The sequence below is a fragment of the Lissotriton vulgaris genome, chromosome 10 (assembly GCF_964263255.1).
Source record: "Lissotriton vulgaris chromosome 10, aLisVul1.2, whole genome shotgun sequence".
NCBI classification, from domain to species: domain Eukaryota; kingdom Metazoa; phylum Chordata; class Amphibia; order Caudata; family Salamandridae; genus Lissotriton; species Lissotriton vulgaris.
The window spans coordinates 299,754,083-299,771,641 of NC_141698.1; the positions used below are offsets into that span (position 1 = coordinate 299,754,083).

The following is a 17,559-nucleotide window of genomic DNA, read 5'->3' on the forward strand; positions in this document are numbered from 1 at the left end:
TCTGCGGATATTCTCTATAAAAATATTGCTGAAAGGTGTGCAGAGGATATCAAAGATTGTACCACTGAGGGGGGTGATCCTAGGCAGGTTCTAGCGGCTTATCAAAATGTTTCGGAGAAGGTGTCAGAGCTATTATCTGTCCCTAATAAAAACCAGGTGAAAATAGGTCCGAGGTGGTTCAGCCATGATTGCACTAAAGCTGCTCGCAAATTGAGGCTTGCTTTGTCAGCTACCCCGAGGAATCGGGAGAACGTAAAATTATGCAGAAAGGAATATAAGGCTAACACTGCCTCTCGTAAGGAGTCCCTAAGAAAAGAGGCCTGGGAGGAATTACTTGATCCCTCCACTCTGAATAGCAGCACCAAGTTCTGGGCACTGGTTAAAAAACCTTTTTTGGCTGAGGACCCAGGAGATGGACTTGACTGCTGCATAAACAAAGAGGATTGGGAAAGTCACTTTAAAAACTTGTATTACTCTGAGGATCCTGGAACCATGGATGTCGCCCCCCCCTGTCAGGGGTGGCGCTATTATATTTGACAAAAGTGAGGTCTTGGCTGCTATAATGGGTCTTACTGCAAATAAAGCCCCGGGACCTGACGGAATACCACCGGATCTTTACAAATCTGATCCAGCTTTCTGGGCACCCATCCTGGTGGCTGTATTTAATGCTGCAACCATAGTGGGTTGTCCGGGAACGTGGGGATTGTCAACTATAGTCCCTGTCTTCAAGAAGGGTGATAGGGGAAGTGCTCTCTGTTACCGACCAATATCCCTAATAGATTCAATGGTTAAGATCATGGGGAGAGTCTTACTTCAACGTTTAACAAGCTGGTCGATTGAAAATACTATAATGTCTACTTCCCAATACGGTTTCTGTGAAGGCCGCTTTACCATAACCCAGTGTCTCAACCTGTTTCTTATTTTGAATAAATCCACTGTTGTACAGAAGGGTGCAGTTCACCTTGCCTTCATGGATCTGTCCTCAGCCTTCGACTGTGTAAACAGGGGGAGGCTGTGGCAGACCATGAGGGATAAAGGTGTTGATAGGGGGATTGTGGATTTCCTAGCGGATTTGCACAATGACACAAGAGCCAATGTGAAGTTCTCATCGAACGGGGAAACCACAGGTAATTTTAGCATCAATAAAGGAGTACGTCAGGGCTGTATCCTGGCCCCATTTCTTTTTAATTTTTATATAAATGATTTAGATGCCGTACTGCAGGAGGTAAAATCAGATTGTCCTAGAGTTGGTACGAGGGGTATTCCTTTACTTTTATACGCAGATGATGCGGTTTTAATTTCAAGAACAGAAAAGGGTCTCCAGGCACTCTTGAATGTTTTTAATAACTTCATGTCTGATAGGGACCTTAAGGTCAACAATTCTAAATCCTACATAATGCATGTTGGCCGTCAACCAAAAAAGAAGTTCATTTTTAAACTAAATGATGTCCTGATCCCCATCACCCACACGTTCTCATATCTGGGTGCCTTATTTGATACAAAGCTTAGTTGGGCTCCACATGTGGCAAGGAACAAGGGGGAAATGACCAGAGTAAATGCCTCCATTTTCAACTTTGCCACTAAACTGGGGAAAAAGCCAAATGTGGCCATGATGAAATTATACAATGCTAAATCAATAGCCACCGCAGTCTACGGTAGCGAAATATGGGGCTATGCAAACGGCGAACAACTACAGATAGCTGAAAATAACTTTTTAAAGCGTCTGCTATGTGTCCCAGTAAGTACATCAAATTTAGCGGTACATGAAGAGCTGGGAAGCCAGCACTTATCCGACATTGTTGGATTAAGACCACTGTTATGCTGGGTAAAATTATGGTTAAATCAGGAAATTCCTTTAACCCATCAGATAGTGGGAGATCTTATATCGCTTGATCATGCAATGTGTGTACCATGGCTTAAATAATTGAAGTCCCAATTTCTGAAGCTTGGACGCCTGAACTTGTTTGAAAACCCGAGTGGAATAGTTAAGGGTGATGTTGCAGCAATTAAGAGGGCCTTTTACATGGATCGCAGTGCCCTAAGAGAAGAAGTTGAGCTTTTGAAACCCAATGTTAGGAAGTATTCACATGTTAAGAACTTGTGATACCATGGAACTGTACCTAACATGCTCCTTTACCTCCCATGAAAAATTCTTGCTGACCCGGTTCAGGTTTAACATCTTCCATCACCTTTTAATCAGACCAAAGTTGGACATTTTTAAGAAAACTGCAGCTCCCTGTGGCTGCGACGGGAAGTCTCCACAGGATATGCTGCATTTTATATTTTTATGCAGATTTTACGAATACCCCCGTAGGCTGTATCTTGTCACTCTTTTAAATAGATTACATTTTAATCAAATTAGACCTGCCCTCATGTATTTACAGCTCTTGCACACTGACAGTGTCCTCCAGGTGCTAGAATTTTTAAAAATAACTGTGAGATTAAGAAAATGTTTAGATGAGTAATTATGAATTAGCCGAAGTCCAATGCACCAATGCACTTTGTTGTACGTGGGCACTACTTGCACTTTATCTGTGGTACTGATTTTGTCTACTCACTCTTCTAAGAAAAGTGTATGATGTATGAATTATGATTGACTCTGTAAATATTATGGTGCTTTTATAATGAAATGTGTAATGATTTTGTGCTTTTATGGATTGCAATATATCTGAAATAAAGTTAATTTGATTTGATTTGAATTGAGCTCAAAAGTTTTGGGTGACCCCGCCTACATCATTAATATGCAGAGTTCCCCCCACTAGACCACGCATATACTGTAGCACTGCGGCCCAGTGGTGCATTCTTAAATCCAGGAAAGCCCATCCCCCTCTCTCCCTGAGAAAGTTTATAAACCCCAGAGCTGTCCTTGCCTTCCTGGATGCCAATAAAAACCTATTGATCATGTCTCCATCCCCTTAAACCAACGGTTTTCAATTTCCAATGGTATTGACATAAAGAAGTAAATGACTTTGGGTAGAAAAATCATCTTAATTATTCACCCTATCAAACTCCTTCTTCCCTTTCAGGATGAACGGGGCTAAGTTTAACTTCACAATTTGCTCCAACTTGTATGCCGACGATACACAATTAATAATTATTCTAGGCCCAAACCTAACGGACATCAAACTTCGATTTATGAGGTCCATGACTAACATTCACATCTGTATGCAAACTAATCATCTGCAACTTAATGCCAGCAATATGGAAATCATCCTCTTTGATAAAGCTCAAACCCTGTTTATGTGTGCTTGGTGGCCTCCCAATCTTGGCCCCTGTCCACCTCCGAACTCAGGGGTTCGTAACCTGGGGGTGATGATTGATAGCAACCTATCCATGACAGACCATGTTAATGATGTGACGGGCATTTGCTATGGACTAATGCGCAGTCTTCGCAAGATCTTCCAAAGGGTCCCAATGGCATCTCAGATGCCGCTGGTCAAAGGATTAATCATCAGGGGCCTAGATTGTGGACATGCCCTGATGGCCTCCTTTAATGCAGAGCTTCTCACCAAACTGCAGGTGCTACAAAACACAGCTACTAGACTTGTATTAAATTTACCCTCACGGTTCCCGTTGGCACCAAGTTTGAGAGCTCTCCACTGGCTTCCCATCAGGAAATGTATACTCTTTAAGATCAACTGCCTAGTCCGCAAAACCATCTTTGGGAATGGACAGCGCTATCTTGCAAAGAAACTGATGTAGTATAAATCCACCAGAGTCTTCCAATAAACATTTTCTCATCCCTTTTTAAGATCTGTACCGCCAGGTATGTTGGGGAATCTTTTTCATACCTTGCCCCCACCCTGTGGAACTCGCTCCATTTGCATCTACATATGGAAACCAACCACAGAATATTTTGTAAGATTCTTAAAACCTGGCTGTTCTCATCTTTCCTTTCCCAGTCGGCTCCCTCCGCTCTCTTTTCTTCATGTTCTGGGTTTAGGCTAGTGCTTTGAGACTCTCTGGTGATATGTGCGCTTAATTAAATCCTATGACTATGACAACTCTGAAGTTATATTGATACCAAGATAAATCACCAAATGCATCACCCAGGGGTCCTCTAGATGTACCATGCTATTTGTGACTACTTGAGTGTTTTGCTGGTTGAGTGAGTACTCTGAAATCCTCCCAAACAGCCTGGTCTCTTCCTCAATTTCTGCAAGAGCTAGCTGGGGGTCAGATGTTATAGGCGCCAGATCATCAGCATAGCCCAGTTTTTCGTGTCACACCCTTAAAAACCCATAGGTTTATTGCTCCTATTGTCCTGAATTTTCTGAATCAAGGGATCTATGTAACATGCAAACAAAAGAGGGTAACAGGTGAAACCCAGTCTAGTCTCCCTTGTAATTGAAAATGGTTCTGTATTGCCCCCATTTAGACAAAGTCCAACAGCTGGGGCCTGATACATTAGCTATATTGTGTCGATAAAACCCTTACATACTCTGAACCACTCTAGGGCGGCCCAGACATAATAATCCCAGGAGACCCTATCAAACACCTTTCCGGCATCAAGAAGGATCAACGCCATAGGGTCTCCGGCGAGCATAAAACAATATAACCACCCTACGTATGTGATCCCTGGTACTTCTGCCTGGTATAATACCATTAAAACCATGCTGGTGAAAGGAAATCACCTTAACAATAATAAGACTTAGTCGGCAGGTTAATACCTTTGAAAATATCTTTACGTCGTTATTCATGACTGTTATGGGTCTCTAGGACCCAGCTAGCGTTGGAGGCTTCCCCTTCTTCAAAAAAAATATAATGGTGGTCCAAGCCCATGGCTCTGGGGGGGGGGGTCACCCTCCAGAAAATGTAAGAGGGACCCTGAAATCTCAATGGGGAGGAAGAGAGCAGGGAGAAACACAGGTTAAAGAACAAAATCTTCCTCCCTGTGGTTATACTATGGTGAGTAAATCAGCCACACAATATAGTTAATTGTCCCGCAGAGTATGAAACATTACAACAGTATATCAATTCACATTTTATTAGTATCAAAATAAAATAGGGTGATCACATAAAAACACTTTAAAAACTGTTTGCTTTTCTTGTAACAATGTAGACAGTACAAAAACAGAGGCCCATAATAGAAGTACAGGGCAAAATGCACAACACTACATCTCTAACATTGACATGAATTTTTTTTAACAATAATATACACATGACAAAGACACCATATGCAATAATACAATACACAACAATACACAAAGAGACTAAATAGTAAAACGCGTACACATGTTTCGTAACAAAGACAAACATATGCACAGTTCCTTCTTCAGGGCGAGAAAGTAATAGCCGATATTTGGGGGGCCATCTGTATTCGATTGGAGCTACCACCGGATATGTGGTATAAAAAGCTTAAAGACCATGAATCTGAGGGAACAACAAAGTGTTTAATAATAAAACTACAAGGACTGAATAAGGGAGCAGAGAAAAATAACAAATAACAAAATCCCAGATTGAGATTGACAAGGAACATGCATCTAAGTATGCTAACATACGTCAAAACAGAGTTACCAGTGTTTAGTCCAAAGATGAGACTGTAAAGAGGGCACCACCGCCAAAATAGAAAGGCACAGCTATGAAGAAATAGCTAAACATCTACTGTGAAAGATAAAAAGATAAAACAAATTATGAAGGCTAAAAGTACAAGAGTAATCGTAGTGGCTTCAGTGTCATGGGCACACAGGGTCCTTGTAACACCTACTTTAGGAAAAGAATACGCCAAAATGGTCCAGGGGTCCACAAAAATATTAATCAAAAAAGGGTCACGGTTCCACAGGAATCTAATAGAAGAATTACAGACAAATAACCCATAGAGCCGTAGCTAAATAAGCCAATGAGTATATAGACAGATGAGGGAAACAGATGACGAAAACAAGAGTTACCACACTGCCAAGCACTCGCAGGTAACTACTGTATCCAAGAGGCTTACTGGACACAGTTATACTAGAGGGGGGCTGTCTCCGTCTAGGAATCAGTGAGGAACTGGGGAAACAAAACATACAACCCAAAAATGAAATTTGATTCCCTACTGGGTACTGGAGAGCCTAATGTTAGTTCTTCCATAAGGCAAGGGTATGTACATACCAGATAACCTTATAAAACGAGTGGCTGGACTGAAGATGTGGCTATGCAAAGCCCAGGTCAGAGTTTAAAAAAAGGGAGATAGCAGAAGCGGGTGACAACCTCAATCTAAAAGAACAAGAATATATAAGGACTATGTCGGTAACAGGCCTCTGGTGGGGTCACCCCCTTTTGGGCCTGGCTAAGCGTATTAATCAGATTGGGCCTTAGGGGAGTCAGAAAGGTTTTTATAAAATTCCAGAGGAATCTGATCAGGATCCACAGGCTTTCTGTAAGGGAGATCGCTAAGTGCTCTGTAAATTTCTTTTTTTAAGAACGGAGCATCTAAGAATTCAGCGTCTTCTGGAGAAAACATGCTACGGTTGAATAGAGATTTAATGATCTCTGATTAGGCTCCCCTCTGAACGCTGATCCTTGCAGTATAAATTCTTATAAAACTTGCAGACTTCCTCCTGTACAACCGTGGAGCCAATTGCTAGGTTGCCCCTCTGGTTTTTGATCTCGAGAATCTCACCCATGACTACTTTCTGTCTGGTCCATACTGCCAGCATTTGTGTGACCAGCAGTGGCGGCTGGTTGATTTTTAAAGTGGTGGGTGCATTGTTAGCGCTGAAGCAAGTGAGCCTGATGCTTATAAGTGGGGTTTGGGGAGGTTCTTGCATGCTCGTCACAATGTCAAAGTGCATTTCTGTAACATGTAGAAGCTTTGATATTATCACAACACACTATAGCACTGCTCTGAGAAGTATTTATGAATTTTGCTTAAACATTACGTTAGAGTCATTCTGCCCCTGACCCCACCCTGGTGACATTAGTGCACTAAGCGGCAAGGCAGGTATCATGTGTACTATGTATGTGGGCTAGATTCCATTAGCTAGAGTAACATTGCAGTCTATTAAATTAAAGTCACCATGTTTCTGTACAGCTTACCATTTTAAACATTTAATGTGCTCACGGAAAAGGAAGATCTGTGAAATAAAATATTTTGTGCTTTAAACTTACCATGCCAACCGTTTGGAGGCTCTGTCCCAGTGTGTCCTGCTGTTTGGTGAGGCGAGGGCCCGGTTGGGATGCTGCTGGTTCCTAGAGGTGTCCAATTCCCAGCAATAGTCCACAGAGGAGCTGAAAGTGAAAGCTCTACTCTACCAACATGACAAAAATGCTATAAACAGATACACTGAGGCATAAGCATGCTCAGTGTATCTGATTACAGCATTCAGCACGTGACTGACGTCACAGAGTCATGAGGTAAGTCTCATGACCCTGTGAGGTCACGTCATTCTAGCTCACATTTTTTTTTCAACAAAATGCAGCGTTATTACATTAATCACAGCACAATACAATGTGCTTTAATTAATGAAGTTAGTTACTAACGCTGTAAAAAAAACAAAGAATAAATGACCCCTCCCTTCTCCCCTCGTCACAGATATGACTTGGGAAAGGGCGGGTCATTAAGGTTGCTCCAGTAATAAGCAACCTCAGGAGGTACAGGGCTTAAACTGCACCCATCCGGGGCTGCTTTAAAACATGACGTTGCCTCCCGTTATTTGAGGGAGATCTCCAAGGACCTCAATATACTGAATTGCAGGGCTGACACCATGTCAGCCCATATTTCCAGAAAAGCAGTAGAGCAATTTTGTGGCACATGCACACTCGCATGTGCCACAAGAAGCCTGCTTAACTTCCTGCCATCTCTGACGCCCGTGTCTGAATGTCAACCATCAGGCAGGCAGCTTTGCAGGAAGAGACCGATTCCAGTACTGGCGCAAGGCTTCCACATTTCTTTTAAAATGCTAAGGAACATCGTCACTGGTGTTACTTAGCATTTTAAAAGAAATATGGATGCCGGTAATTGCTATTTGCAATTATCATGATGGTGTGGCGACGCGCTCTAGTGTTCAGAGCGTGCACCCGGGGAACTCTGGAAACGGCGGCGGCCATCTCAGTGGCCGCGAAACACAGCCAGTGGCAAGTCGCGTTCCCAGCACTCGGGACAGTAAATACTTTAAAAGTTGAAGTATGTCCGTGTATTTATTGAAGTCGGACCTCCACAAACTGGCGACAAGGATACGGGATACCACAACCGTCCCAGGCAGTGCTGGACCTGGACTCACTGCACCGCACAGAATACACAAGCGTGGCAGAGGAGCGGGCAACTACACGTGACAGTGAAGACACTTCCAAGTGTCCCCGTGCATGCTGCCACAGCGGCGGTTTCCCAGGGGAGTGCAGGCAACAAGTATATTAGGCACAGGAGTGCAAATGCAAGAAGAGGAGGCTAAGCACCACGTGACCACCCAGGGACCCGAGACACTACTAGCCAATACAGGCAACAACCACAAACCTGGCACTGACCAGCAGTGAAGGACCTGGACACTCTGTAAGAGGCACACAGAGAGTCAGCCTATACTGGATCAACCTCTCCGTCTCACAGTGAGTACAAGGACACTGACAGCGCAGATCAGCATAGAAGCACATAAAGCCCCCCCCCCCTTTTCCGCTGGTATCTCTGCACCCAAGCCCACCCCTGACAGGGCACAGGGCTGGATCACCAGTGTAAAAATAGAAACCTTCTCAGGGGTCTCACTGATACCTGGTCCTGTTAAACCAACAAAGAAGAAATTGGCACAGAAGCTGAAATATAAAAGTTACATCTTTATTAACCTCAAATGAGGGAGACTACGTCACAAAGAAGTCTTAGCAACTGAATGAGGCAGTCTAAGGAGTACAGAAAACAGAGGCCTTATATATGCTTAGGGTTACATAGTCAGCATAAGACCAAGGGGCAATCCTAGCACATGTAAGCATGCTAAATGCCTAATATGAGTATACAAGATCTGCTTGCTCAACAAAGTGGGAGGAGAGTTACTTCTCCATTCAGCAACAAAAATAGCCTGACAGTTCTACAAGATGAGCAGGTGCATTCTACTAGCTAGGCCCTTCTGAGCATGTGCGGAGGTGGAAGATGCTGAATACAGTTCGTTTCTAGGCAGATTACAAGAGCAGTCAACACTGAGGGAGGACAGCGCACATGGCGAGAACGTGGCAGCACATGGCAAACAAAATGCCTGCCAGAAATACAAAATGGCTTTCAGCTCATGCTAACAAATCCCTCCAATCTTTAACAGATGGTCCTTTTAGCATGAGCTAAAGACATTCCTATGATCTAATAGGAACACAGAAAATATTTGCACATTAATTTTCATAAATTTATCAATATCCTACTTCATTGCTAGGTGGGCATTTTCCATTCTAAACATTTCATTAAGCGGGTATGTATAAGGTATAAGCAGGAATACAAAGAGAACGGAGCATTGGGTCATAAGTACCATACAGATAGCAGGAGAGAATAATGACCATTATCACAAACCAAATTATAATCTTTCACAACTCTAAGCAAAAGCAAATCCTAGAATCATCTAGTAAACATTTTCTGGGCTCCTATGCATTTCAGTTTCAGAATAACTATAAGGACATTTCTAATAAAAAAAATTAGTAAACTTTTCTATTGTTCCCTTTACGAGGGCTAGAACATTATTCATATTTGGGACCAGGAGGACCACACAGGGCCATAGGAATTAGAACAAAGAGCTGCAAAGGGTTGCTCCTCCTTAAAAACGGAACATCCAAAGGAGTACATTATAAACAAGAAAAAGAAGAAGTCCCTGGGGAAATTAAAGCTGCTGTACAACCAACCAGAGGGGAGTCTTCTCCCTGTTTCCGCTTGAGCCTCACAGGCAGGCTCTTGTTGTTTCCACGGTGGAGCTGCACAACTCGCAACTCAAGAATCACAGCCCAGTTTCAAGGGAAAAGTCTCTTCTTTCAGGATAGGGCAGTCACCCATCAGGGCAAATTCTCTCAGCAATCCTGTCCAGTGTCTCAGGCAGTGCACCAATTTCCTTCACTTCAATCTAACAGGCACCAGAGACACAACACCTGTACCCTAAACTCAAGTCCTTCACTGCTCATTCTTTGGGGCCACACATTGCATCCAGTGTGCTCAGGTATCTCTTGACCAACAAACAAAGGAGCAAACTTGCATTCACTTTGGGTCCAGAATTCAGAGGCCTGATGCTAGGATCTCTGAAGCAACCCTTGTTTCAAAAGGGGTCACCTCAAGCAAAGCTTCCTTGCCGTTCTGGTCGGTCTGTGACTCTCATCAACTGGTTTGTCACCCCGTCTTTCGCCCAAGACAGTGGCAGGGGTACGCACTTGATCACAGGGCTTCCGCCTTCACTGAGGTCCTAGTTGCCAGTAATGCCTGTGTTGGTTACCTTCACTTTGGCTTCAAGCTGGACTAGTGGCGACGCTGAATCTGATGTCCCGGCCCCTCTGGCAATGGTTGTAAGGCAGCAAAAATCTATTGGTGGACAGAACAAAAGGTCTTTAGACAAGGCACAGAAACAGTCTATCATCAGAGAGGATAGTCTCAGAATACTTCCTAATCTTGGGATGCCCCATATATTAGCAAGGCACCCAAGAACCACTTTCATCTATCTATGAGAGAGTAAAAAAACATCATCCTGCACCTATTGGCAAGTATAAAAGGAACTCTTTGGTGAACTGACAAGAATAATACATCACAGAATCTCAAACAGCCAAGTAAGTCTGTATTAATTTTCTAAATTGTGAGGAAAAGAGAAAAACAACACAGACATACCCTAAATCCTTACATTGGTGTATTCCTATGTACTAATCTGAAAACCCTCAAAAAAGGAAATGTTCTGTACTTTTGCTCATAAACTTTACATTACTTTTACAGGACTGCAGACACTTCTAAAATGATTCTTCTTAATAAAAACACCTAAATTGTACGCTTTGGATCATGCTCTCATGTTATAGGAGCAGCAGGAAAAATCTAAAACTGCTAATTTAACAAGGGTTCTCATCTATTAAACATTTCCTTCAAAACATTTTTTTGCTAAGGATCACAGGGGCATCTTCCCTATGTTCTACTTTTCATGATCCAAACTATGCAAAATCAGCTCTAATAAGGACTGTCGGTTTATTTACACAGACTAGCTAATAAAACACTAGCAATGCCCTTGCAAAACTATGTAGCAAGGAATAACATACAATAATGGTGTTATCACCTTAAGACTTGTAGAACAAAAACTACCCACATCTAGTTCCCCTTCAAGATCAAAATAAGGGAACAGCAATCTAGACTATTGATCCTGTCATAATTTCAGCAAACATGATGGGCAGTAACATAACATATATTTATTCATGTTATTAATGCTAACAATGTTTAAAACAGTATTACTGAATAGCCAATCAAATGTCTCATTGCTATTTCACAGACAGCTTAGACAGGCTAAAATAAAATTGAGAAAAAGAGAGAGTAACATACATATTGCCTAGCCTTAATTTGTAGAGGATCTATCCTCCTTCCCCCATTTTGACAGTAGGAAACCTGAAACAGGTTTCACTTCTGTCAACACTATCAACCCCTATTCGTAGCAACTGGCCATAAACAAAGTTATAGGAGGTACATAGCACATTTGAGAGAACTAAAAAAACATGAATACCCAAACCCCAATCCTTTTAGCAAATGTACAAATGAAGCATGAGGGCACATGAAGTCAAATACATGTCATTGCCTCAGCTTTTAAGCTTTAGTGCTGTATGACTATGGCAAAGCTTTTCTGTTAATCAAAGTTCACATATACCAATATATAGTTTTTTATCATATGAGTACATAAAGTGCTTGCTTTTGCCAAAAAAAAGTAAAACTTCTCCTTTTCTCCCCTGTCGTCTTTCAAAAAGTTTCAGAGGTCAAAATGTAAAAGCAAACTTTACTCTGGGAGCCATGCTATTCTTCTAAATATAGAACTGACATTTTACTCTTCCCAGCTGTCCTATGTGTGCGAATGCAACCCCATTCCCCTGTTTGTCAGTTTAGGGTTAAGAAAATAGCTACTGCTCATTTTTTATACATATTTTCAATTATAAGCAGTGTGCAGTAGACTTGTCTAACAATATGGAAGTCAGCTGTTTGTATTATACCTAAATGTATGCATTTACTGAAGACTAAGGCACTTTAAAAGCTGCTCTGAATGCAGAATTTTTTTTAAGTTAGTGAATTTTGCCCAATTTCGACTTTGATATTTGGGGCACTTAAAAATGAATATCCTCTAGTTTTCTTTGCATAATAGGAATCCTCAGAATGTTCTCTATATAGCCCATGAATGAGAATTCAGAACTACATCATATATACCTTATAAAAATAAGTTTTCTTCATGCCTGCGTGGAGTTATATTTCAAATGCAAATTTCCTCATATGCGGTACAACACAACTTAAATTACATTTTAATGCTAGGAGGTCACAGTATGATTATTAAGCTTTTGTAAATATAAAAAAACTAATTTGAAAGCACTTATTTTTTTATAATTTGTTCATAATTAATCAAATTATTCTTATTTTGTTTTAATAAAACCAATCATTTTGATAATTCCACATAGGAAAAGCAAGCTTCATTCCTTGCCTATCATATTTAGACGCATTCATTCCTAAGCCTAAGCACAGAAGCCTAACTTGAAACATGAAACATTTTGCGCCACTTTTTAAAAGGACAATTATAATTTATTTTCAGAACCAAGAATGTGCTATGTAAAAAGGCCTTAAGAAAGAAAATCCCTACTTTAAATATTTTCCTGTTATCTAAAATAATGAACCTGATTTTTGTAACTTTTTAAAACAGCAGTCTGAAATGCAGGATTTTACACCATGTTTAACCGCTTCGCTGCTGATGACGAGCTCAGCTCGTCATCAGCCACGGTAGTCGTGTGTGGATGACGAGCTGAGTTTGTCACGTAACGCGGCTTTTCGTAAATTGCCGCACACAGCGGGTAAAGCCGCCGCAGCGATGCTGTTAACTGACAAAATCCTGGCTGAGTCAACATTCCTGTCTCTCCGTGGCCTACAATCAAAACAACAGCTGCTGCTCAGCAGTTAAATACAGCTGTTGTGACAGTCTATTTAAAACTGAGGCATTTCAAGTTCTAAAAATGTGTGTGCTGTCCAGCAACATCCAATTTACTCAGATGATGTGTTTGCCTGTTTATATCTAACACAATGTATCTAAGGAAAATGTTGAAAGATTTTATATTTGTTTATTTATTGCAAAAACACACAATTTCGTTTTTTTAGGCCTATTTTATTCCTATTGAATGTGAATTCTAATTTTATCTTTTAAGCATTGGCAGTTTGTACATGTGCATAGTTGCTTACTCTTATCAATCTAATAGTAATATGTAGTTATTTAGCATATCATATGGTTCATTTCAGGATTGTTATTAAATTAGTATTTATATTAATTAAATGACATTATGCATAACAGACTGATGACAGCAAGAAAACACAAACAAACACATTGAGCTCATTCCAGACATACACAGAATGGGTCATACACTCAGAACACACGAAACAGAGCGCTTAAGAGCTATTATTTCACAAATAGCGCAATCGCTATTTACTTACAGAAATATCACTAATGTGAAACCCCGAACCACATAGAAATTTAAACACATGATTAACCCACAGATCAACACTTAGGACAGAAACAAAGGACAGCCTACAGACTGTACTTAAACCAAACCATTTGTAAATACTAGTTGTAAGTCATTTTGACAAGAAGCGCTTCTCAATAGTATTCTAAAAGACTGCAAAAAAAACAGCCCAACAAACTGTTTTATTTCCAAGGAGCCAAAATACACTCAATTCAGTAGCTTTGTCTGGCAGAACACTAAACAATTGCTCTGCATTTCTCCATTTATAATAGTGCGCAGAAAAGGATCCTTGTTTGTATTATTGTCAAATTTCAAGTCCCTGGGGATACAGAATCACCAAGGAAGAAATATGTTTTTATACCTAAACCTATTTAGGTATTTCCTCAAAGGAGCCGGCTAATTCACTTCACATCTCACTATGGTACCTCCAAAAAGCAACACATTCTCTGATGTGTGCTTGAAACAGGCATGCCAAAAATAGTGCAAAATATGCAGTAATATAATCAAAGTAGCACATAAGGTACTCTTGTACTATGTGCCATTCAAATTAATTCAAAACAGAATATTCTCCTTATTACCTGCCTATATAAATCGCACTTTACATATTACACACATACAAATACAAATATTGGCCAATCATACTAATCCAAAGCCACAGTAAGCGTTACTAAACTACCTTACCAATCCAAGGCATCAAAAACCAACAGCAAGCGCCGCAGAACGACTCTTACCAAACAAATGGTTGTCCAAATTCTAACTGCCAAGTTCTAAATGACCTAACAGTCTTTTTTAGAATACTCACACCAAAAGGGTTCTCAGTCAGGAGTGACATAATGTTGAGGATCAAAATCAGGAAGTTCAGAAATATAAGGGCTGTAGAGACAGAGAATCCCCAGAATCTCAGTGCACAGAATACCTCCTTAGTAGAGTCCCGTCCTGTCCTCCACCGTAGATTTCTGTCTTCTGGCAAGATCACTCCTTAGATAGCCACTTCTCTGCTGAGTCCCATGTTGGGCGCCATTTGTAGAAAATAGAAACCTTCTCAGGGGTCTCAATGATAGCTGGTCCTTTTAAACCAACAAAGAAGAAATTGGCACAGAAGCTGAAATATAAAAAAACATCTTTATTAACCTCAAATGAGGGAGACTACGTCACACAGAAGTCTTAGCAACTGAATGAGGAAGTCTAAGGGGTACAGAAAACAGAGGCCTTATATATGCTTAGGGTTACATAGTCAGCATAAGACCAAGGGGCAGTCCTGGCATATGTAAGCATGCAAAATGCCTAATATGGGTATACAAGATCTGCTTGCTCAACAAAGTGGGAGGAGAGTTACTTCTCCATACAGCAGCAAAAATAGTCTGACAGTTCTACAAGATGAGCAGGTGCATTCTGCTAGGCCCTTCTGAGCATGTGCGAAGGTGGAAGATGCTAAATATAGTTTGTTTCTAGGCAGATTACAAGAGCAGTCAACACTGAGGGAGGACAGAGCACATGGCGAGCACGTGGCAGCACATTGCAAACAAGATGGCTGCCAGAAATACAAAATGCAAGTGTAAGTTGATGTAGACGAATCAAAACAAATAATTAACAACACATTGGATGAGTCCACATTGTTTTAATCACAATGGGACTAGATATATTGAATATACACAAGAACAAATCAGTAAGTACAGTTGGTTGTGCAGTGCCCCAGGGAAGGATAGGGATAGGTGGTGGTAAGTGATCAGGTGAGGATAAGGTAATGAGGAAGAATAAGTGACAGTAAAATCAATGAATCAAAGACACTGTATCTATAAATCATATACAGTATGATGGACCAGTGGTTCATGACAATTAAGTTGGGGGATCATACTTCACATAGAACAATAAATGAAACAATTGGTGGCGTGAAGTTGATAGACCAATGGGCGGTTGTTGACGTTTCGGCCCTCTGAATAATGCAGGGATTAGTTGAGCCCTTGCTGTGGGGTCTTCATCAGGATAGAAAAGGGGGGCAGGCAACCTATTTAAGTATATAAAATACAGGATTATATTTCAAAGTAGTGGGACATACCTCATGATAACTATGTCAATTAACGCACACTTATTAAAGCTAATTGGACGGAGTTATTCTCAGGATATCAACAGACTCAGATTCGGGATATTAACAGACTAATACATTATGCCCTAATCATCAACTTATAAAGTTAAGCAGGTTAAGGAAGGAGAGAATCAATTATGAAGGAGTCAAAATCACAGTGGTATGAACGAGCTGAAAGAGCCGAAACCGGCCCGGGGGTTAGCATCGGCTTACTCAGTAGAAAGATAATACAAGGAGGAATACCTTAATATACGATGTAGAGGGTGTGGTCTCAAGCCATCAATCGAATAGGTCCTGTCATGCAGGTATTGTCTAAAATAGAACAGGTAGATCGAGGCTATATTTGATCACACTAAGCCATAATTATCATTGAAACAATCACGGTAGAGATGATTGACAAACTAACTCACCATGCGGTAATTATCAGGGCCGTAACTAAGTTGAGGCGAGGGGTTGGTCAGGTGAATGTGGTTCCTGTGGGGAATAGGGGGATCAGTCACTCTCTATCCATACAGTAATGGGTGAGAAGAGGTGCCGCATAGAGGGACTGACTGCTTACCCGAGATTGGGAGGACGCGTCAGGGACCGGCCATGAATCAGAAATCCGGAAGTTCTGAAAGGGAGATTAAGCTGGTATTAGTATCACAGGTATCAATGGCCGGATAGTCACCTTGAAGACAAAGGTACCACGAGATCGTAGACTTACTTGAAAGATGCCGACTCAATCGAACAACGGACGCCGCTCGCACTCGCAATGGCGATCAGCTGTTCCTGTTTGATATATCACCATGGTAATCATACCACGTGGTGTGTGCACGGCTTGCGGAGATAGAAAAAAGACTGCACATTGAAGCGGTCTGACGGGGATGGCATTAAAATTAAAATTGAAAGTTGAGTGCAAATGCGGATGGCATTTTAGGAGATAATGTCTCCTAATATTCTTTAATTATCTGTATGTTAAGGATGACAATTTAATTTGTAGCTGGATGGTATGAATCTCCTAAAATGCCATCCGCATTTGCACTCAACTTTCAATTTTAATTTTAATGCCATCCCCGTCAGACCGCTTCAATGTGCAGTCTTTTTTCTATCTCCGCAAGCCGTGCACACACCACGTGGTATGATTACCATGGTGATATATCAAACAGGAACAGCGGATCGCCATTGCGAGTGCGAGCGGCGTCCGTTGTTCGATTGAGTCGGCATCTTTCAAGTAAGTCTACGATCTCGTGGTACCTTTGTCTTCAAGGTGACTATCCGGCCATTGATACCTGTGATACTAATACCCGCGTAATCTCCCTTTCAGAACTTCCGGATTTCTGATTCATGGCCGGTCCCTGACGCGTCTTCCCAATCTCGGGTAAGCAGTCAGTCCCTCTATGCGGCACCTCTTCTCACCCATTACTGTATGGATAGAGAGTGACTGTTCTCCCTATTCCCCACAGGAACCACATTCACCTGACCAACCCCTCGCCTCAACTTAGTTACGACCCTGATAATTACCGCATGGTGAGTTAGTTTGTCAATCATCTCTACCGTGATTGTTTCAATGATAATTATGACTTAGTGTGATCAAATATAGCCTCGATCTACCTGTTCTATTTTAGACAATACCTGCATGACAGGACCTATTCGATTGATGGCTTGAGACCACACCCTCTACATCGTATATTAAGGTATTCCTCCTTGTATTATCTTTCTACTGAGTAAGCCGATGCTAACCCCCGGGCCGGTTTCGGCTCTTTCAGCTCGTTCATACCACTGTGATTTTGAATCCTTCATAATTGATTCTCTCCTTCCTTAACCTGCTTAACTTTATAAGTTGATGATTAGGGCATAATGTATTAGTCTGTTGATATCCCGAATCTGAGTCTGTT

At 41.3% G+C, this 17,559-nt stretch overlaps 1 protein-coding gene across 1 annotated transcript in view; it reads left to right on the forward strand.

Moving 5' to 3' along the window:
- Positions 1–17,559, forward strand: part of TMIE (transmembrane inner ear) — a 620,236-nt gene that overhangs the window by 550,530 nt on the left and 52,147 nt on the right. The gene's annotated exons all lie outside the window — the stretch shown is intronic.